Source organism: Chrysochloris asiatica, unplaced genomic scaffold (assembly GCF_000296735.1).
Source record: "Chrysochloris asiatica unplaced genomic scaffold, ChrAsi1.0 scaffold00376, whole genome shotgun sequence".
Lineage (NCBI taxonomy): Eukaryota > Metazoa > Chordata > Mammalia > Afrosoricida > Chrysochloridae > Chrysochloris > Chrysochloris asiatica.
The window spans coordinates 1107402-1130747 of NW_006408894.1; the positions used below are offsets into that span (position 1 = coordinate 1107402).

General features: G+C 40.1%; 1 pseudogene; it reads right to left on the reverse strand.

Moving 5' to 3' along the window:
- Positions 1-15603: 15603 nt before the first annotated feature.
- LOC102810711 lies at positions 15604-16782 on the reverse strand (annotated as a pseudogene).
- Positions 16783-23346: the final 6564 nt, after the last annotated feature.

Sequence of the window (23346 nt, forward strand, 5' to 3'; positions counted from 1 at the left end):
GCAGTTGGTGGACTCACACTGCTAACCTTTTGGTTAGAAATCCAGCTCGTAATCCACTAAGCTACCAGGGCTCCTTGTCTGCTAACAAACCTGTTTTTGTGCATTTGCCTATTCTAGATAATTCATGTAAGTGGCATTATACAATATTTGCTCTTTTGTGTCTGACTTATTTCACTCAGCATGTTATTTTCAAAGTTCATCTGTGCCATAGCATGTATCAGAGCACCATTTCTCTTTCAGGCTGAATAATATCCCATTGTATGCATATACTGCATTTTGTCTATTCTGTTGATAAACACTTGGATTGTTTCTACCTTTTGACTATGGTTAATAGTGCTACAAAGAACATTGTTGTACAAGTAGCTGATTGAGTCCCTGCTTACAAATCTTATCAGTATATATCTAGGAGTCCTGGTATAGTGCTGTAAGATAAGCACAGAACTGCAAGGTTAGTTTGAAAAACAAGGTCAATGCTTCAAATTCACCAGCTGCTCCTCAGAAACCTTATACAGAGTTGCTATGAGTCAGACTGACTGCATGGCACTTAACAACAACAACAGCAACATGAAGTAATGGTGTGGCAATAAACACTGGACTGCTAACTGCAAGACTGGTGGTTCAGACCCACCCATCAGAAACCCTATACAGGGTCACTATGAGTTGGAACTGACTCGACAGCCCTTAACAACAGCAACAACAATGATAATCCTATGTTTAACTTTTTGAGGGACTGCCAAACTGTTTTTCACAGTCATGTTTGTAATGTGACCCTACTCTCATGAATCACAATTGAACAGTCAGAATCCTTTCGTTTTGGACTGAGGACAACATGTCTTTATGGCTGAAACAGTACATGCAATTTAGGAAGTATGGGTGAGAATAAAAACAAGTTTTAAAAGGGGTGTAGAATTTGTAATTCTTAATATTCTTCCCTTTCTCCTACCATTCCTGATTAGTTTAAGACAAGTTTTAGTTTTAAAAAATAATTTATTAGTATTTTTTACCTGAAAAAGCAATCATTCAGGTTTCTTGTTATGTGCCGTCGAGTCAGTTCCGACCCATAACAACCCTGTACAGGATTTCCAAGGCTGTAAATCTTTATGGGAGCAGAAAGTCTCATCTTTCTCCTGTGGAGCGGCTAGTAGTTTGAACTGCTGACCTTAAGGTTTGCAGCCCGATTCGTAACCACTTTGCTACCAGAGCTCATTCAGGTTTAGGCAATACCAAAACACTTAGGTATATTGGGTTCAGTGCACAGCAGAGCCTATAAAAAAATAAGGGACATTTCTTGGATCAGAAAATAAAAAAGAGAGAGAGACTGCTGCCTCCCAGGGGTTTCTGTTCTCTTCAACAGCCTCTGGCCTATGTTGGTCTGCAGGGTCTGGGGCTCATCCTAACAGCACTTGGCTGGGTGAATGCACTGGTCTCCTGCATGCTGCCACTATGGTGGCCCAGGAAATGTGGGTGTCCTGCATGATGCAGAGCATGGACCAGATACAGTGTAAGGTGTATGACTAGCTGCTAGCATTGCCCCAAGGCCTATAGGCCACTAGCATCCTTGTGTCATCTTCATCCTGGTGGCACTGATTGGCCTGCTGGTCTACCTCATGGGGGGCCAAGTGTGCCGCCTGTATAGGGGACAAGCATGTCAAGAATTTCCTGGATCTTTCCTCTAAGATAATTTTCATCATCTTGGGATTCCTGATATGATCTTTGTCTGCTAGACAGTCAACACTATCATCCCTGGCTTTTACAACCCCCTGTTGTTTGAGGCCCAAAAGAGTGAATTGAGGATCTCCCTGTATCTGGGTTGGGCTTTATCTGGTCTTTTGTTCCTAGGCAGCTGTCCTGCCCGTGCCTCTTTGGTGGGTCTTAGGGATCCAGCCATTGCATGGCCAGCTAATCAGCATCTGCTCCACATGGCACTTTTGGGGGGCCTTCTGCGTATCTTGAAGGGTATCTAATGCTACAGTGAGGGCATTGATAGGAAGAAATGGGATCCTGAAACTTGGAATGGAGACATATAGACAGGTAATCAGGAAGCTGTGGACCGGGAGTCTATAAATTCCATTTAATCACTCTTGCCAGCAGCACCACCCCTCCCATTTGAAAGGATCACTGTGCACACACTTGTCGAGCGACCTTAACCCAACCGTGCCTGCTGAGATGATGTCTGGGACATCACCTCAAGTAAGTATCTTGCAAGATTTTGATGAATGTTTCCAGGAAACACCACCAATATTGCTTCTAGACTTATAACTAGACTTAAGTGCCAGCAAGCCCCAGAAGGTGAAGTACAAATTGTGATCTAGAAAGAATTGCTTGAGTGTTCTAATATTCATAAACAGAAACCAGGAGAATATGTGTAGGAATGGCCTTTGGATCCCTGAAATGTGGAATAAGGGCTCCTGATGTGCTACTGTAGGATTAACACTGGACTTTGAAACACAAGGTCAGTAGTTCAAATCCACTAGCTGCTCCTCAGAAACCCTATACTGGGTCGCTATGAGTCGGAACCAACTTGACTACTTTTAACAACAACTCAGTACCCCACCAAGAATTACAGTTGTTGGGGGTTGGGGAGTGGCAGCTTCCTGGCCATAGAACCTCCCTTCCACTCCCTCCTTCCTATCCTCCAACTGGAGCTAACCCACAGGTGGTAATACTTGCAGCTCTGGGATGGATTTGATCTTTTGTTTTTTATTTTTACTGGTTTGTGTCTGGGGTAATTTTGTAATCCATCTGGATAACAGTAAAGGAGATACCTCACCTACCCTGGCCTCTGTTGGTGTAGAGATGCATGAAGCAGTCAGAGATGGTACTTTGCAGCCCAGGACCACACCTACAAACCAGGAGCTGGAGGCCCAGTGTGGGAGGCTGCTTTCTGTCAACAACAAGATGGCCTCTCCCCAAGTGGAGCTGCAACTACTGCGGAGAAGGAACCTTTTGAACTTGCAAGGATACCACTTCCCATTGTGTCTCTGCCTGTGCCTACCCCATGCTCACAGTTTTATGAATAAAGTGCCTTTTGTTAATGGGCAAAAGAAAGAAAGAAAACTAAAAATTAGAATAGAGATTTAAAAATATATATATTTAAATATATTTCTTGCATTTGCTATTTAGCAACAAAAATATGAAAAGAATCAATCAATTAAAGAGGATAGATTTCACTTGTACAAGGAATGGATCTCTAGAAATTTCGTCTGGGGATCAATAGCCTCAGTATCACCCAAGTGCTTACTGGAATTGCAGAATCTCAGGCCTCAGCCCAGACTTGCTGAGTCAGAATTTGTGCTTTAACAAGTGTCCCAGGTGTTCTTATTTACAAGAGGGCTTTAAAGGGTTTATGGGGAAATGGAATAAAAGATAATGAAAGTTTTCCATGAAGTGCTTTAAGCCTCCTCAGAAAATAATGTTTGAGAAGCACTAGTATTCATGATGCTATGGTTTGTGGGATATTAGGAAGGTCTCTGTTAATGGTTAATTTTTCTGTCCATTCATGCCAGGATCTGAAATTTCATTTTCATTTAAAGAATTGTCATGCATTGAATTGTGTCCCCCAAAGCTATGTGTCAACTTGTCTGGACCATGATTCTCAGTGGTTTGGCAGTTATATGATGATCCTCCATGCTGGGATCTGTTTGATAAATGATTAAGAGGATTAAGGGTGCGATTTGTTATTGTTGTGTTGTGTATTTGTTATCTGTTGAGTCAGATCTGACTCATAACAGCCATATATGCACAACAGAATGAAACCCTGCCAATTCTTGTGCCATACTTAAAATAATTGCTGTTATGTTTGAGCCATTGCTACTGCCACTGTGCCAATCCATCTCATTGGGGTCCTCCTCTTTCCTGCTGACTCTCCACTTTACCAAGCATGACATCCTTCTCCAGGGACTGGTCTCTCATGATAACATGTCTGAAGTACGTGACATGAAGTCTCACCATCCTGATTTCTAAGGAGCATTGTGGTGGTTCTTCTTCAAAGTCAGATTTAATTATTCTTCTGGCAGTCTATGGTACTTTAAAGAGGTCTTGTGCAATAATATGTCATTTGATTTCTTGAGTGCTGCATCCATGTGTGTTGATTGTGAATCCAAGCAAAACGAAGTCTTTGGCCACTTCAATCTCTTCTCATGATGCTACTTATTGGCTCGGTTGTGAGGATTTTTGTTTTATTTACATTGACATGCAATCCATACTGAAGGCTGTGGTCTTTGATCTTCAGCAGTTATGGTAATGGTGGTGGTGGTGTTTTGTGTGACAGGTGTTAATGACTGATGAGTAAATGTGAATAATAATGGTATTAACTGATCTTCCTTGTAGCCATATGGATATTTTCACATCACTAACCGAAATGTACTTCAAGAGAGATCTTGAAATGTCCTTTTAAGCAATGAACTTGACACCATTCCTCTTCAATTTGTCATTCCTGGCAAGTAAACCATATGATTATCTGATTCAAAATAGTCAATAAAAGTCCATTTCAGCTCACTAATACCTAGGATATTGATCTTTATTTGTTTCATTTCATTTCTGACCACTTCCAATTTACTTTGCGTATTTCACATTCCAATTACTAATGGATGTTTTCAATTGTTTTTTCTCATTTTGAGTTTTACCCCATAAGCAAATGAGGTCTTGAAAGCTTTGCTCCCTTCACATCATTATGGTCAACTATACTTTGAAGAGGCATCTCTTCCCCAGTCAGATTTTGAGTGCCTTCCAACCCGTAGTGCTCATCTTTTGACACTATGTCTGACAATGTTCTGCTGCTATTCATAAAGTTTTCAGTTGTTAGCCATTCAGAAATAGTCTGCTTCTCCTTCTTCCTGGTCCTAGCCTGGAACCTCTGCTGAAATCTGTCCACAGCACCCTACTGGTATTTAAAATACTAGTGGCATAGCTTCCAGCATCTCAGAAACACACAAACCATCATAGTATGACAAACAGATAAATGATGGGTATTGAATTATCTTCAGTAAATTTTACTTGTGTGTGATGTTAATGATATTGTTATCTGTTGATGATATTGTTAATGATAATGATATCTCCTGTCTTTGAAATGGTAACAAATATGGATCTCTTGCAGTCAGTTGGATAGGTAGCTGTTGTCCAAATTTCTTGGTATAGAAGAGTGATCACCTCCAGCACTACATCACTTTGTTGAAAGATTTCAATCTGTATTCCATCAATTCCTGGAACCTTATTTTTCATCAATGTCTTTAGTGCAGCTTATACTTCTTCCTTCAGTACTATCAGCTCTTTGTCATATGCTACTTCTTGAAATGTTTGAACATTGACCAGTTCTTTTGGTATAGTGACTGTGTATGTATTTCTTCCATCTTCTCTTGATGCTTCATGAGTTATTCAATATTTTGACCATAGACTCCTTCAGTATTATAATCCAAGGCTTGAATTTTTTCTTTAGTTTCTTCAGTTCTTTCAGCTTGAGAAATGCTGAGCATATTCTTCCCTTTGATTTTCTGAAGTCAGGTCTTTGCACATTTCATTATAATACTTTAATTTGTCTTCTCAAGCAGACCTTGTAAATATTCTGTTCAGTGTCATCATTTATTCTAGTAGCTTTAGCTTCTCTGTGTTCTAGAGCACATTTCAGAGTCTCTGCTGACATCTATTTTGGTCATTTCTTTCTTTCCTGTATTTTCAATGACCTTTTTACTTTCTTCATGTGTGATGTTCCTGATGTCATCCCAAAACTCTTGATTTTTATCCATTACTGTCTAATCACCAAATATGTTTTTGAGTTGTTGTTGTTAGGTGCCATTGAGTCAGTTTTGACTCATAGTAACCTTATATACAACAGGATGAAACAGTATCCAGTCCTGCACTATCCTCACGAAAGTTGTTGTTCGTGAGCCATTGCTGCTGCCAAGATGCTAATATATCTCACTGAGGGTGTTCTTCTTTTTCGCTGACCCGTAACTTTATCAAGCATGATATCCTTCTCCAGGGGCTGGTCCCTCTTGATTATATGTCCTACATATGAGAGATGAAGTCTTGCCATCTTTGCTTCTAAGCAGCATTTTAGCTGTACTTCTTCCAACACAGATGTGTTTGTTCTTTTGGCAGTCCACAGCACTTTAAAAATTCTTTACCAACACCATAACTCAAATGCGTCAGTTCTTCTATAGTCTTCCTTATTCATTATCCAACATTCATATACATATGAGAATATTGAATATATCATGGCTTGAGTCAGGTGCCTAAGTCCTCAAAATAACACTTTTGCTCTTGAAAACTTTAAAGAGGTTTTGTGTAGCAGATATGCCATTTGTTAACTGTTGCTTCCATGAGTGTTGATGGTGCATCCTTGAAAAATGAAATCTTTAAAAATTCAACCTTTTCTCCATTTATCATGATGTTATTTACTGGTCCAGTGGTGAGGATTTTTGTTTTCTTTACATTGAGGTGCAACCCATAACTGAAGGCTGTGGTATTTGATATTCATCAGTATTTTAAACTTACTTTGCTTTCAGCAAACAAGGTTTTATCATATGTATGTTGCAGGTTGTTAATTCTCCAATCCTGATGCCATATAATCCTCTTCCTATAATCCAGTTTTAAGATTATTTGCTCAGCATACAGATAAAATAAGTGTGATAAAAGAATACAAGCCTGGTGCACAAGCTTTCCTGATTTAAAACCATTTAGAGTTCTAGTGTGACTTTGTGGGATAATGCACTGGACTGCAAGGTTGGTTTGAACCTCAAAGTCTGTGTTTCAAACTCACCAACCACACCTCAGAAACCCTATACAGAGTTGCTATAAGTTGGAGCCAACTCAAAGGTACTTAACAATAACAACAACAAGTATACTCCTGCTATATTTGAATGACTGCCTTTTGGTTTGTGTACAGGTTCCTCATAAGCACAATGAAGTGTTCCAGAACACCCATTCTCTGCAATGCTGTCCTTAGTTTATCATTATCCACACAATCAAAAACCTTTCATAGTCAATAAAGTCCTAGAAAACATCTTTATGGTACTCTTTGCTTTCAGCCAAGATTCATCTTATGTCTGATCCAGCTTATATTCTTGAGATGTTGTCTAAATTAATATTTCTATCTTTTGGATATTATTAGAATTTACATACCTTGCTGTTGTCAGGGATTATCCAGTTGGTTCTAATTCATAATCACCCTAGGTACAATACAGCCAAATAATGCTGTTTCTGTGCCATCCTCAAAACCGTTGTCATGTTTGAGCCCACTATTGCAGCCACTGTGTCTGTCCATTCTGTTGAGTGGCTTCCTCTTTTTTACTGACCTATGTACCTGCATTCCTCTAACACAGCTAGTGTCTATTGGATCACCTAAGCATATGTAAATGTAATTTGCTAGTTCCCCTATGTCTTTATTTTTGGAAATGATCAAATTACAGTAGATTAATTTCATTAAATTACCATAATTGATAAGATTTAACTATAATCAGGATGGAAAACAGGACTAGAGAGACTCTCACCACTAGATGCAAAGCCTACTTGCAAGAAGTGACATTGTAAAATTCATAGCTGGAAGAAACTCATGCTTGGTACAGTCAGTAATAAGCAGTGAACAGCAAAGAAATCTGCAATTAGGGAAACAAGCAGTATTGGGGAAACTAGCAGTTACAACACAGATAAACACAGTTTATTGTCAATTGAACTAGAACAAAGAGTGGGCTAATTGAAGTACTGTGTAAGTGTCATTGTGTTAGTTGGAATGTTTTATATCACTATGTTGTTGTTAAGTGCTGAGAAGTTAGTTCTGATCATTTCAAAGTAAATTCTAACTGTAACCATTGTCCCATTTAGTATAAACACATATTTAGTTATCTTGTCTCTTCTGCAAGCTCATGTTAACACATTGCATTGCTGTTAACCTGACTTCTAATTTGTATCTAAATCGTGGAGAAAATTCTGACTTTTTTCATCAAAGCTACACATGTTAGGACAATGCCAGTTGCAGATCCTCTGGGTTCTCATCTTTTCTGGCAAGTGTTCTCTTTTCTTTGGCTTTTCCTTCTTTGCCTGAAAAAGGTATTTTGACCTTGCAATTTGCAAGACAGTGGTGCTTATAAAAACTGAGGTGTCAGTGGCTGACAATCAAATTGCTAATTCTTCTGAATTCTAAAGAAGAGTTAATATTGGAATTTCAGATACAATTGTAAAGGTTTCATTAAAAAAAAAACTGGCGGTGAGAAGCCTAGGATTCCTCAAAACATAGTATGCAGTGGAAAATTTGCTCTATTGTCTATGTCTACTAGATTACAATTTATAGTGAGCCTATATGTCAGAGGGTAAGTATTTTAGATTAGGGAAAAAGAGAAAGACTCCCAATGACAGGTAGTGATACAGTGGCTGCAACAGGGCCTCAAAAAAGGCAATGACTGTAAAGATGGAGAAGGACCTGGCAGTGTTTTGTTCTATTGTACATAGGGTTCCTATGAGTTGGGACTGACTTAATGCACCTCATAACAACAGCAATCTCTACAGGAGGAATTCAACAGATCTTTTCTTCCTCTGTGTGGCTGGTGAATTTGAACTATCAACGTTTTGGTTTACCTGCTTAGCCATTGCACCACCAGAGCTCCTTAGATTAGCTCTAAATGCTTGAATAGTTCATTATATTTCAGTGTTACATAAGAGGCTGCCAGTACATGATCTCATATATTTCCATGCATTTAGTAACGCTTTTATAATGATGAACCTTAAGTTTTACTTCTAGTTCCAACCACTTCTCTTTATATCTGATACTTCCTACACATCTCCATTTGGATGTATCAGTCTTAGTACGTATAAAAATTAATTCATGTATTTTTGCCTTTCCAAAATTTTTTCTTCCTTCATTACTCAGTTTTCTCCAGTTTGTAAACAGTACCAATGTTCACCCAGTTGTTCCAACCGGAACTCAGGAAGTCATCTTTAGTTCTTTTCTTTTCCTTTATTCTATTCGTCCATCAGCAAATCCTCATAATTTGAACTCCAAAATCGATCTTAACTCTGATTTTTTTCCATTTCCACTGTCAGCACCTTGATCCAGGCCATTTTCTGCTTGAATTACTGCAACAATCTCCTAATTGGTCTTCTTGTTTTCATTCGTGCCTTTATTCAGCACACTTCCCACATAGTTGTGAGAATCATTTTCTTAAAATGTAAGTCAGATCATATCACTCCTTTGCTTGAAATTCCTAATTGTCCTTATAATAGAACCTAAATGCACTGGACTGCAAAGTCAGTTTGAACTGCAAGGTTGGCAGTTCAAACTCACCATCTGCTCCTTGGAAACCCTATACAGGGTCGCTATGGGTTGGAACTGACTCAACAGCACTTAACCACAACAACAACAAAACTTTCACTCCATCATTGATTCTCAAAGTCAACTATACTTAAAAGTCAACTGAAGAGTAAGTTAAAACACAGATTCCTAGGTTTTATAAATTGGGCTGCTAACCTCAAGGTCAGCAGTTTGAAACTACCAGCTGTTCCATGGAAGACACATGAGGTGTTCTGTTCCTGTAAAGATTTACAGCCTCGGAAATCCTGTACAGGGTCGCTATGAGTTGGAACTGACTTCACGGCATATAACCACCACCACCCATAGGAAAAGAAGCCTTGGTAGCGTAGCGGATTATGAGCTGGGCTGTTAACTGCAAGTTCAACAGTTTGAATTTAGCTGTCACTCCACATGAGAAAGATGAGGCTTTCTGTTCTCCTAAACATTTACAGTCTCAGAAACCCTATACAGATTCATTATGAGGCAGAAGTGAATTGGTGGCACACAACCACTACCTCCCTAGAAAATCTGCTTCACAGTCAGGGCCTAAGAATATGAATTTCTAACATGCTCTCAGATGAGGCTAATTTTGCCATTCAAAGACCACACTTTAATTAGTACTACTCAGTTCCAGCCCCACTGTCTCCTGTCCTCAAATTGTTCTGGTCCTTAAATATACTATGCGTGTTCCTTCCTCTGGGCCTTTGAACATACTATTCCATTCTGCTGTGGATACTGTTTCTCAGCGCTTATTTCATCTTTTTGCAACATTATCCAATTTCTTTACCTTTCTCCTTAAAATACAGGATCATGTTCCAACTGTCCTAACTGATGGAATAGTTAATCAAGAGACCCAGTCTAGCTATGGGCATGTGACATAAGCTTGGCCAGTGGATGACTTTCTCCGAGGAATCTGAATTGTGAACAGAGTGATGAAAATGACTATAGCAATAGTGTCAGTCTGTGAGACCAATAGAATTATTGGCCACTGGACTTCTGATTTCCTTTGAATCTTGTGTGTACTCCTATATCCTTTAAATTATTTTTATTTTTAAAGCTAAATTTACCAGAGTTGGTTCTTGTGGCTCCCAACCTAATCATCCTCATTCTTAAAAGTCATCTCTGGCAAGTCTGTATAGTATAGACCCCTCAATTTCACCCCTACATTTATTAAGTTAATTTTATAATTGGTAACCTTTAATATGTTAATGTGGAATCCTGATGCTTTAGGATAAACACTAGACTGCCTATCACAAGGTTGGTGGTTCAAACCAACCAGCTGTTTCTCAGAAACTCTATTATGGGGTGGTGGTGGTGGTGGTGTGCCATGGAGTTGGTTCCAACTCATAGCGAACCTGCATAGGGTTTCTGAAGCTGTAAATTTTTACGGAACAGAAGGTCTCATCTTTCTCTCATGGAATGACTGGTAGTTTCAAACCGCTGACCTTGGGGTTAGCAGTTCGACTCAAAACCACTATGCTACCAGAGCTCCTCTATATAGGGTAACTATGAGTTAAAACAAACTCAATGGCACACAACAACAATATGTTAATGTGGTGAATTCTTTTAATAAACTCTATCATGTAATATTATGTTCCTAGAATAAACACTATTTGGTCATAATTTTTTAAAGCTCTGCTGGTTGTAGTTACCATTATTTTATTTGGAATTTTTGTATATGCATTAAAAGTGAGATTGACCTATAATTTTTATTACCTGTGCTGTCTTGTCCTGTTTTGATGTAAAGATTAGAGTGCCCTCATAGAATTAGTCAAATAGATTCTCCTTTGATTCCATGAACTTTACAACAAGTAGATTTTCTATTCCTTGAAGGTTTTATTAACTCACTTTAAAAATCTTCTGAAGTTGATTTTTTTAGGGGTGAGGATTCAGATTTTCGCATACTATTTCAGTTTCATTAAAGTGCTCAGGCTTTCTACATCTTCTCAGGTCAGTTTGGGTAAAGTTAATTTTTTTTATTTTCAAGGAAATTGCCTATTTGATATTTTCATATATATTCCTGCTGTTCATAGTATTCTCCTCAAATATTCAGGCTGTTCATTGTTGCTGCTATTAAATGCTATTGAATTGGTTCCAACTCACAGTAAATTGTATAGGTTTCAGAGGAGGAATTCGTAGGTTTGAACTGCTGACCTTGCTTATCCTAAAGTCCCATACCAGGATCCCAAAGTTGTTCATGGTAGTGGTGGTTGTGTGCCCTAGTGTTGGTTCCGACTGATAGCGACCCTGTATAAGGTTTCTATGGCTGTAAATCTTGGAACAGAAAGCCCCATCTTTCTCCCATGGAACAGCTGGTAGATTCAAAGTGCTGACGTGGTATTTGCAGCCCGAATGGTAACCCACTACTCTACTTGTTGTTGTTGTTATTAAGTGCCGTCGAGTTGATTCCAACCCATAGCAACCGTGTATAGATTTTACAAGGAACAGTTGATGACCTTGAACTGCTGACTCAAACGGCTTTGCAGTCTGGCACATTAACCCACAGCGCCAGTTGTTCATAATATTCCTTTAAAAATTTTAAAATATTTACTTTATCTGAAGTTGAAATCTAATAATATAAATAGTTTTCTTCTTTCTTGAACACTTTTGACATTTTTTCTATAAACTCTTTTGACACCTCCTTGGAGAATAGTGCATCTGAGGTAAGTGGACACACTGATTTCACCTTTGCTTCATCTGTAAGCATTAACAGAGTGGTCATTCTGATTCAGTTGCATACCAGTCTTTGATTATATGCAGATTCATAGTAGCATGCCTTACCCGCAGCACTGTGGGTGTTTGCTGTCCAATAAAGTATATTTTGTCTTGTAAAAGAAATATCCAGCACTGGCAGTGGTGACGGGTCTGGAGGGAAGGTCACATGAAGCATTGGTCCTTTCTCTCTGTTCTTTTTTTTTTTGAAGCTTGAGGCCTTTTTATTGACAATTCTCCAAATACAGAGGTCCTTTCTGTTCCTCTCCAGTGTAACCTCAACACTCATCTTTTATAGGACAAAGGAGCCCAGGAAGGGGGATGTCCAGGCCTGCCTGGTCCCAGGGACTCACACCTCAGCAGGCCTGGAGCCCAGACAGGCTGGTTTGGCAAGTGCATTGGCCTAGGATGGATCCCTGGTCCCCCCTACCAGCCTCCCCAGTCATTTAGAGCTTCATAAGGTCTCAGTCTCTTACAGGCTCTGGGTCCCAGGCAGCCCATGACTCCAGGGAAGAATCCCAGGGCAGGAGAAACCACCCCCCACCCCTATCCTCCTCATCCCGTTCCTTGTGCCATGAGTTCCCAGGAACCAAGACATAAATAATACACAGAGTCTGGTGTATTTTAGTAATTTTTGATACAAATAAATTTTTGGCTTTGTGAGTTTTCGCTATTACATTTATATTTCATTGATACTTTTTTTTTGTATTTCTGTCTTCTACTTATGTGTCTTTTCCCTAACTTCCTCTGTTAACTGCTTACCTCCTTAAATTTCAGTCTCTTTTTAAGTAAGATAGATATAACTTTAACATTAGATATTTCTCTTATGTTTCGTATTAGCTGTATCCTACAAATCTTGATATGCAGAGTTTTCAATGATATTAAGTTCCAAATATTTTATAATTCCAATTTTGATTTCTTCTTTGATTAACAAATTATTAGAATGAATGTTTTAAAATGTTCAAGTATATGAAATTTTGGGACTGACGACTTTTATTACTGATTTCCTATTCTATTGGATTCTGATCAGAGAACATGGGTTATATATCACTGATAATATTTGCAGAGACTTGCATATGACATAACATGCTGCCATTCTGGGAACGATTCCACTTGTGGTTGAAATGTATTCCATGTGTTGTTCAGATATTCTATATTCTTACTTCATTTTTCATCTGCTGCCTTTATCAGTTACTGAAATAGGTATAAGATCCTAATGTGATCAACTTTTCCTTGTAAGCTTGTCAATTCTTACTTTAAACATTTTGAGACAGTTTCAAAATACATGTTGGGTCAAGAATGTTATAAATTCTTTGCAAATTCTTCTTATTATCATTGCCTAATAATTCTATTTACCCTAATAACAATGCTTCTGGCTTTAAGGTCAGGTTTCTTTCTTTCCTTCTTTCCCTGTGAATAAAAAGGCTATAGAAGCTTTCTTTTGGTAATTTTGTATTTGTCATTTACATTACCTTTAATTTATTCCATTCTCACATCTCCTTTCCTGATTTATATTTAGTATATTGTGCTTTCTTTATTCCCTTTTTAAAAAATTTACTGGTTTGAAAATTTTATGCTACTTTTCTCCGACCTCTCTTGCCTGGCTCCCTTTCTTTCTAGATTACATTTTCATCTTCCTCAAGATATTCATTAGTTCTCTCAGTAAGAATCTCTTAGTGGCAAGTGCTGTCTTATTTCCTCTCTGAAAATGTCTTTATTTTGGCTTCACTTTTAAGTAGTAGTTTAATTACGTATATAATTCTAGGGTGATTATTATATGTATATTAGTTTAATATTTTGTTCTGTTGCACATAGGATTGCTATTAGTCAGAACTGACAGCATCTAACAGCACCATAATTAAACATATTTGTGAGATATAAAGAATTAGATGAAACTCAAATGTCATTGTCCATAAATAAAGTTTTATTGGGACACACACACACAGAAGAAGAATTATTCTAAGTTGTTTTAGACAAATGAGTCATTGAGTAAGCCCACTGGCATTTCAGACTCATTGCTGTTGTTAGATGTCATTGAGTCGGTACTGAATCATAGTGTGATCCAATGCACAACAGAATGAAACACTGCCTGGTCCTGGGCCAACCTCATAATCGTTGCGACTTCTGAGCCCATTGCTAGTGTCACTGTGCCAATCCAACTAGTTGGGGGACTTCCTCATTTTCTCCAACCCTCCACTTCACCAAACATGATATCCTTCTCCAGGGACTAGTCCCTCTTAATAATATGTCCAAAATATAAGAGATGAAGTCTGGCCATCCTGCTTCCAAGGAGCACTCTGCTCTGGCTGTACTTCTTTCAATACAGATGGATTTGTTCTTTTGGCAGTCCATGGTATTTTCATTAGTCTCTAACACCATAACTCAAATGCATCAATTCTTCTATGGTCTTCCTTATTCATTGTCCAACGTTCACATGCATATGAAAAAATCATGGCTTGGGTCAGGTGCACCTTAGTCCTCAAACTGACATCTTTGCTCTTCAACACTTTAAAAAAAGGTCTTGTGCAGCAGATTTTCAATACATCGTTTGCTTTCTTGACTACTGCTTCCCTTAGTGTTGATGATTAATCTGAGCAAAATGAAGTCTTTGACAATTTCAATCTTTTCTTCATTTATATGGATGTTGTTTATTGGTCTAGTGGTGAGGATTTTTGTTTTTAGACTCATAGGGATCTTATAAAGTGTTTCTGAGGTTGTAAATCTTTACGGAAGAAGACAATTTCATATTTCTCCTGTGGAATGGCTTGTGGGTTAATATTAGGTCTTTTTGTTGTTGTTTTGTAATATGTTAGAAACAGGAGAGTCTACAATTATGGTTATAAACTGTTTGTACTTTCTCCGAGAGCTTCTTTTTTAACTGTCATATTGTGGTTGTTAGCTGCCATCAACGAATGGCGACCTTATGCACAACAGAACCTAGCATTGCCGATCCAATGTCATTCTTGCCAGAATGCTTGAGTCTGCCACAGCAGTTATTTTGTCAATTCATCGCATAGAAGGTCTTCCACCTTGTTCTTTTTTTTTTTTTTTCACTGTTCATGGTTTATTTGGTGTTTTAGTTGGTATGACAGATAGTTACAATGTTTATATGTAGCTCTTTTTACATTATTTGGCAATGTACATTACTCTGATAAATATCATACACAAAATAAGATCTTTTAGGACAATTACGCACAAGACATGCAATATTGGATTTACACACTGGATCCCAGGATGTGACTGGGAAAACACATTGGGCATGTTGAATGTAAGAACCAGCATTGACATAACAACACACAGTAACCACATTCTTCTGATTTGAAGGGCAGTGGCAGGATGGCAACATTGGATTGGCAGTGGTGTCTCAGAGGTGGCGTAACTATTGTATACGAACCAAGTTACATCTACACAAGGTTTAGTATTGTCCACCAGCAGACAATAGCTGTAGGGTTTTATGGACCATTCTTATGTCTGACTTTAGGAAAACAGATGTTATTCCTTGGACATAATTTTACTGCTTTAATCACAGATCAGATAAAAAGGACAACATGCACAACCTCCCAACTAAAATCCCTTTGCAGCCTAGACAGTGAAGTGGTACTATGGCAGATTTAAAACTGCAGCTCTTTCTGGATGCTCCACAGTGTATCGGTGCTCTTCTTCAGACGGGCCTCTTCCTCAGGAGTCAGTGCCACCTTCACAACATCCGAGATCCCATTCTGTCCCAAGATGCAAGGAACGCTAAGAAAGACGTCATCTTTAATCCCATAGAGTCCCTTAATCATGGTGGAAATTGGATGTACCCGCCTGAGATTCTTCATTATGCTTTCTGCCAAATCTGCCACAGAGAGTCCAATGGCCCAGGAGGTATAGCCTTTCAGTTTGATCACCTCATAAGCACTGTCAACCACCTGTTTGTGAACCTCTTTCCACTGTTCCTTATCTGCATCAGTTCCTAAATCGGGGTGCAGATTTTTCAGGGAGACACCAGCAACGTCCACACCCCTCCACACGGGCACACTAGAGTCCCCATGCTCTCCAAGGACCCACCCGTGACAGCTTAGTGGGTGAACTTCCAGCCTCTCCCCCATCAGGTAATGGAACCGCGCTGAATCCAGATTGCAGCCACTGCCAATAACACGGGTTTTGGGAAAGCCACTTATCTTCCAAGCAACATACGTAAGGATATCCACTGGATTAGGAACAACAAGCAATTTGCAGTTTGGGCTGTAGTTCACGACATTTGTTGTTGTTGTTGAGTGCCGTCGAGTCGGTTCTGACCCTGTACAGGGTTTCCGAGGGTGTAAATCTTTATGGGAGTAGAAAGCCTCATCTTTCTCCCGCGGAGTGGCTGGTAGTTTCGAACCGCTGACCTGAAGGTTCGCAGCCCGATTAGTAACCACTACGCTACCAGAGCTCCTTGTGATGAATTTAAAGATGTTCACGTTACGCTGGACCAAGTTACGACGGCTTTCTCCTTCCTGCTGACGTGCTTCAGCAGTGATAATAACCAGCTTGGAATTTGCAGTGACATTATAGTCTTTTCCAGAGACGATTTTTGGTGTTCGAAGGAAAAGGCTGCCATGTTGAAGATCCATCATCTCACCCTTCAGTTTGTCTTCCATGATATCAACAAGAACAAGTTCATCTGCCAAGTCCTTCATTAGGATGCTGATGGCACAGGCCATGCCAACAGCACCAACCCCAACAACTGTAATCTAATTCTGGGGGGTCTGTTCTTCCTTAAGAAGAGTCTGAATCAGCTGATCCTTGAGAGTTGCCATGCTGGTTTTGGAAGAGGAAGGAATCGGGAGTTGCACTTCGGGCAGGCGAAAGGCAGCAGAGAGCAGCGGCAAAATCTGGATTCCGCAGCAACAGCTCCGAGACTCTGAGCCGGGAACGGGAGGGGCCTTAAATGGCACCATGAGGCTGACGTCAGGGGGGGAACCGGGCGGACGTGCAGGAACCCACGTGTAGGTTGGGCAGGAGGCGGACGCCGAGCCGGGCGGGGCAGTGGAGCTGGGCCTACCTTGTTCTTGACGGCTCTTTACTTCACCAAACATAACATCTTCCTGTAGGGATTGATCCCTCTTGATGATGTTCCCAAAGCAAGTGAGTTTGACAATGTTTTGCTGTGATCTATAGGTTTTAACTGGTTCATTTTAAGAAGTACATTACCAGGATTTCCTTCCTAGGCTGCATTACTTTGGAAGTTTCACTGAAATCCGTCCACCATGCCTGGCCCTGGTGGTCTTTGAGATACTGGTGACATAGGTTCCAACATCATACATAGCAACATGTAGGTCAAGACTGTATGACAAACTAGGTCACTGTCAGATACAAAGTCCTAAAAGTCCTTTTCCTTTTATTTGTTTTATGAGACAATTGATAGCATATTAGAGTCTCTGTGTCATGTAAATGGTTAATATACAGGGCTACTAACCAAAGAGTTGGAGGTTCGAGTACACTCAGAGAAGTCCTTTGAAAGAAAATCAGCAATTGAAAACTCTATGGTGCACAGTTCTACATTGACACTCATGACTTGATAGCAACTGTTATATGTGTATAATGGCATAATATCATGCACCAAATTAACTCATTATGTTCTTAAAAACCATAATTAAAGTATTTCTCAACTCCATGGCACTTAACAACAACAACAACAACAACAACCTTATTGTGGAGTCCTGGTATGATGTTTAGGGACTACAAGTTGGGTTCAAATTCACCAGTTGCTCCCTGGAAATCCTGTACAGGGCTGCTATTGAGTCAAAACCGACTCCATGGCACTTAACAAAAACAACCATCACCTAACCACTCAGTCTTCCATTGCCCACCCCTTCCCTTCCTCCTAGCAATCAAGGTTACAAGCTTCAGTCAGTGGTATTCTAGTGGTAGTCTGCCAGTCCTCCACCCCACTCTTTTAAGCTTAGGTTTAAGGACCTGAAGTATATATTAATGCCTCATTAAAAGTCTTGGTGTGTCACTGTCTGGTAAGGATTGCACTGCTAACCACAGGTGAACAATTCAAACCCACCAGATGCTCCTGGAAAACTCTAACATCACAACAACCTAGCAATGGTTAAGTAGGTTTTGACTCATGGTGACCCCATATGTATCAGAGTAGAACTAGGTTCCAGAGGGTTTTCAATGACTTATTTTTCAGAAGTAGATTGCCAGGACTTATTTCCATGGAACCTCTGGATAGACTACAACCTCCAATCTTTCTTTTAGCAGTTCAGTGGGTTAATTACACTACCCAGGGACTCCAAAGTTCTCATTAAAGCCATCTTATTACTTTGAAGCAGAACTAGGATCAGAATCTAGGTCTCCAGACATCCTGGTTTACCATTCTGCAATCTTTGCACTAAGTCACATTGCCTCTTGAAAATGGCATGCTGATAAGTGGGTTAATTAATGTAAATGGTTTAATACAGGTAATTGAAGTTTCAAAGTAGCTTGCTGTACAATTGAGACACACAGGAAAGTTTATCAGGTTTATCAGAAGGGCGGTAGCCGAGATTTTTGTTAGTTCTTCAAAACTGGCAAGGGTTTTAGGGGCTGAATCACACCTTTTGGCTTTTGCTAAGCCCTGGAGGAGGATGGCACGTGTCAAGTTCCAAGCACTGATGTCAGCGCTGATGTACCCGAGACTCATGCTCAGACCTTGGCCACAGATACCTCTAATAATGAGATTCAGGCACCGGACGCGGTCGCAACCATCCGGATTTCAGCTCTTTTCCTTTTAGCAGGTCGGTTGAGTGTTGTGAGGGGAAGGGAGCCTGGGCGGCAGAGCCAGGCCTCCCGCCAGTTGAATTTCGGGCTAAGTCCAAACACTTTGAGTGGAACTTTCGGCCCCGCACTTTCCAGACCTCTGGCCCACAGTCAGCTCCATTCCTGGTGGCCCACAGTCAGCTGCAGCCAGTCCTCTCAGCTAGCATGCTCCCTCTCCTGTCTTTTGCAGCCTAGATCCAGTACTCTAGAACCCTGCCCACGCCCTACGTCTCCCCTCCCTTCTAGGGAAGACAGATCACGCGGCCAAGAACGCGACATCGCGAACTGGGCAGTCCTCTTTAGCAAGGCTAGAGCGAGCCATGAGACCAGGCGTGAGAGTGGGAAGGAGCTTTAACAAACATCCGTACGGCCCAATCACTTCTCTCCGCCTTTGGGTGCAGGCCAATGAGGCGCGCGGGGCGGCACTTCCGCCTTGGTGTTGTCCCCGCTCCGGCTCCGGGCTGTAGGGGTCGGTGCGGATATTCAGTCATGAAATCACAGTAGGAGCATCTCCCGCAGCGACGTAGCCCCTGTTTGTTTTGCAGGCGCCGGGCTTCCAGGTAAGAGCCCCTCTGTCTTAGCTCTACGGAGGCCGGGAGGTGGTCAGGGCGGTTTTCCTTCTTGGGGCCTGACTTGGAGAACACACCCCCTCACCAGCCCTGTAGATCCCGGCAGGTCTGGCCGCGAGACTTCGCTGCTTGCCACCAAGCTTTTTGCACAGAAAAAGAAATAAACAAAGGCCGGCCTTCAGCTGCGCCCAATGTACATGTGTTTCAAGTTATTGTTGTCGGTTTTGCTTCTCATATTTTCTTTCGGTGTAGACAGGAGCCTGGGAAGTTATTTGGAAGCCTTTTCTTAGTCTAGCACTTGCCACAAAATCCCTCAGCGAAATTGCTTGACTGTAGTTATGGGGGATTTCTTGACTTTGAACAAAAAGAGGACAGTCACCTCCTTTCTTTGCTGCTTTCTTCCCCTCCCACCTCCCCTCGAGGCTCAGATTGCAGTTTAGGACGTGACTTGGCTAGGTCAAGATACCGTGGCCCTGCCCTATGAAAAGCCGCTCTGCCAGGACATTCATTGAATTGACCCGCACTGATGAAAGGACTCTGTTTGCTGGAGAGAGGGAATGGACAGACACCGAAGCCAAGAGATAGTATCCCAGATCGAAAATGCAACTCTGGTGGCAGCCATTGAGTGTTCTCTGCCAGCTTTTGGAAATTTTTTTTCTATTTTGTTCAAATCCAGAAATTGTTAATTAAAAAAAAACCAACCTGGTTTCCACCTTCAATTTCAGCACCGTGGGCAGCTGCCCAGGTCCTCTGTTGGTACCCCAAACCTGTTTTGCTGTTAATATTCCTCAGTGTTGCAGCTTGTAAGTAGGAAGAGTACAAACGAATGCATTCCTTCCAACAATGATGTGTTGTTCTCCAAGAAGAACATCTGCAGTTTTTGAGACAATATAAATAAGATGGGTGTGCCTCTAAAGAGTAGAGAAAAAATCGGTTCAAGATGTAAAACCCTTGCCACAGAGTTCATTTGACTCACTGCGATTTAAGGAGGCACTTTTTTTTTTTTTAAAAGTCCTGTTTCAAAGTACCAAAACTGGATGGTGGCAGGAGTTAAAGTGAACTTTAAAACCGAAAGTAAGTAGTGCAGTCAGTAGTACTGTAATGTAGGGCCAATAAAGATTCAGTGGACTTTGGAATCCATTCAGTGCATTGACATAAGGAAAGAAAGAAAGAAAGAGAGAGAGAGAAAAAAAGAAAGACAAGCAGGCACTAGCAGGCATCCAGTGAATTAAGAGTAAATATTGTGGTTACGAATCGGGTTGTGAACCACAAGGTCAGCAGTTTGAAACTACCAGCAGTTCCGCTGGAGAAAGATGAGGCGTTCTGCTCCCGTAAAGATTTACAGCCTCGGAAACCCTGTGTAGGGTCGCTATGAGTCGGAACCAACTCCACGGTACTCAACAACAACAACATTGTTTCACGAAACTTTTGTTTCAGATTTTTAGAAAAGTTAAAAAAATTAAGTGTGAAGGCAAAGATGTAAATATAAAGTGTATTATCTTGGATTGCAGCAAAAATGTTTCAAAACACTGGAGCCCAGATCTGCAGTCAGCCCGAAGTGAGCTCTAAACTCTGCTACTTGCCAGTTTTATAATGTTATTGGCAGATAAGGGTAGAGCTGTAAAGATAAAACGAACTAGAATTATGTCTGTTATATAGTTAATCCTTAAAGTTTTTTTTTTATTTTAATGACTGGATAGACGCCTAGTTATTTCTTTCCGTGTAAGAAATGACAACTGCTTTTTTGGAATTAAAAAAAAAAACACCTTTTATTTAATAATCTATGCCTTTATATGAATGCCTCCTGCTAATGTACCCTGGTATTGTAGTTGTTACGAATCGGGTTGCAAACCTCAGGTCAGCAGTTCGAAACTACCAGCTGTTCTGCGGGAGAAAGATGAGGCATCCTGCTCCCGTAAAGATTTACAGCCTCGGAAACCCTGTGCAGGGTTGCTTTGAGTCGGAACTGACTCCACGGTACTTAACAACAACAACAGATGTACTGTGTGTAATAGTAAATCATATTTGCACAGTCTTGATTTGAGAGGTTTAATACCAAAGAGCTTGTAGTAAATTCTCATTTATCATGGATTAAAGCCCATTTTTCTCAAGCATTTTGGAGGGGCCCAGATTGTTGCTAGCATTTATGTCCCTCCTTTGAATATTGTTCTGCATCCCAGAGTGACATAGGTTTATCGGAAGTTTTTCAGACATGAATTTTAACAAAGTGAGGATAGGAGAAAGGTATGAGAGGCTTACATCTTTGAATTAAATTGGATAAGTTTGTTTTACAGTTCTTGCTATAAAAATGTTTGAAATGAAATTGCTTAGTTGAATATAGTGATGTGTTATTTCATATTGAACTGGCCTAAAAATGGTTGTCTTTTGAATAAAAGTATGATTTTGTATATTTTAAAATCTGAGAGTTAGGCTTAGTAGAAGGCTAGTGTTTCGAAACATTTGCCATGTTGCTACTAACTTATGATTTTGCATATAGTAGTTTCACTTGACATAAAAAAGGAAAGAAACATGTTAAGGTTTGTAAGTCTTCTTAAAAGGGGAGACAGAATAAGTAGAAGAGTGAATTCCTTTTCCTGAAGCATGAAGGTGCATCATTGTTTCAAAAATTCATGTGTTCTGCAAATCTTTATTGAGCATATGTCAAATATATCATGTTGAACTTTTACAGTACAAAAATTGTTTTGGTACTGTAACAATGAGAGCCTGAAACATTCTTCTGTGTATTGTCAAAGCTAGTATGTTATAGTAAGAATAGTTAACATTTGCTGCTTAATGTGGTGGGTTACCAGCTGACAGCTAACCTCTCAAGGTCAGCAGTTCAAATATACCAGCCACTCCATAGAAGAAAGATGAGCCTTGCTGTTCCTCTTGAGATTCACAGCCTCATAAACCCTATATAGGGTTGCTGTGAGTCTGAACTGACTCGACAGCACACCACCACCATAGTTCTAAGCACTTTATGTTATCTCATGTACTTCTCACAACAGTAAACCATAGTAGATAATGCTGTTATTTCCTACTAATTGATGAGAACTCCAAGGCATCAAGATTATATAATTTGCTAAGGTCACACAGGTGGTGAAAGAAGTAGCAGGGATTTGAACCCAGGCATCCTGGCAATGAGTACAAACTCTTATCCTTTTGTGTCATGTTTCATAGAATGCTATGGGTCTATTTTGGATTCTTTATTTGTTTTGGTGACCTTTGGCAACTCCTTTGATCCTCAGTTTTCTTTTCTATAGTACTTTCCTCATAGTGTTTTTGTAGGGATTGGGATAATATATAGACACTAGACAGAACATCTATTCAGTAAATTATATGTCTCAGCCTTTTTCCTTTCATTGAGGCATTAAAGATATGAGCATTTGAAAGATTGTTAGCAGTGTAGGAGTGTAGCAGTGTAGGAAAGTGGGGCAAGAGCAACAGCTCCACAAAGAGGATAGTGACTACAAAAATGGAGAGGTATGAAAGTAGAGAACTTTTGACAAGCTTATATATTTAGGGAACATTGGTAAAGATAGCTAGGTATTATGGAGATATTTAAATGCCATGTTAAGGATTCTGTATATGATTTTAGTTTAGAAAAGCCTTTCTTTATGAGTATTAATCTGGGAGCAGAGGTCTAAAGGTGAGGTTGTTGTTGTTAAGTGCTGTTGAGTCAATTCTGACTCATGGTGACCCGGTGTAAAGTTTCCAAGGAGCAGCTGGTGAGCTTGAACCGCTGACCTTGCCGTTCAGACCGACCTTGCAGTCCAGTTCATTAACCCACAGTGCCACACCAGGACTCCAAAGGAGAAGTGGAAGCCTGGAAATAGGAATACCAAGGAGTTGGTTACAATAATTTAGGCAAGAAATAATGATGGTAGAATTGTAAAGGGTATAGAGTGAGAAATGTTTATCATTGACATTGGGAAGTAGTTCCTGGAAAAGAACATCATGCTTAGCTAAGTAGAGGGTCAGAGGAAAAAGGCTCCCAACTAGATGGATTGA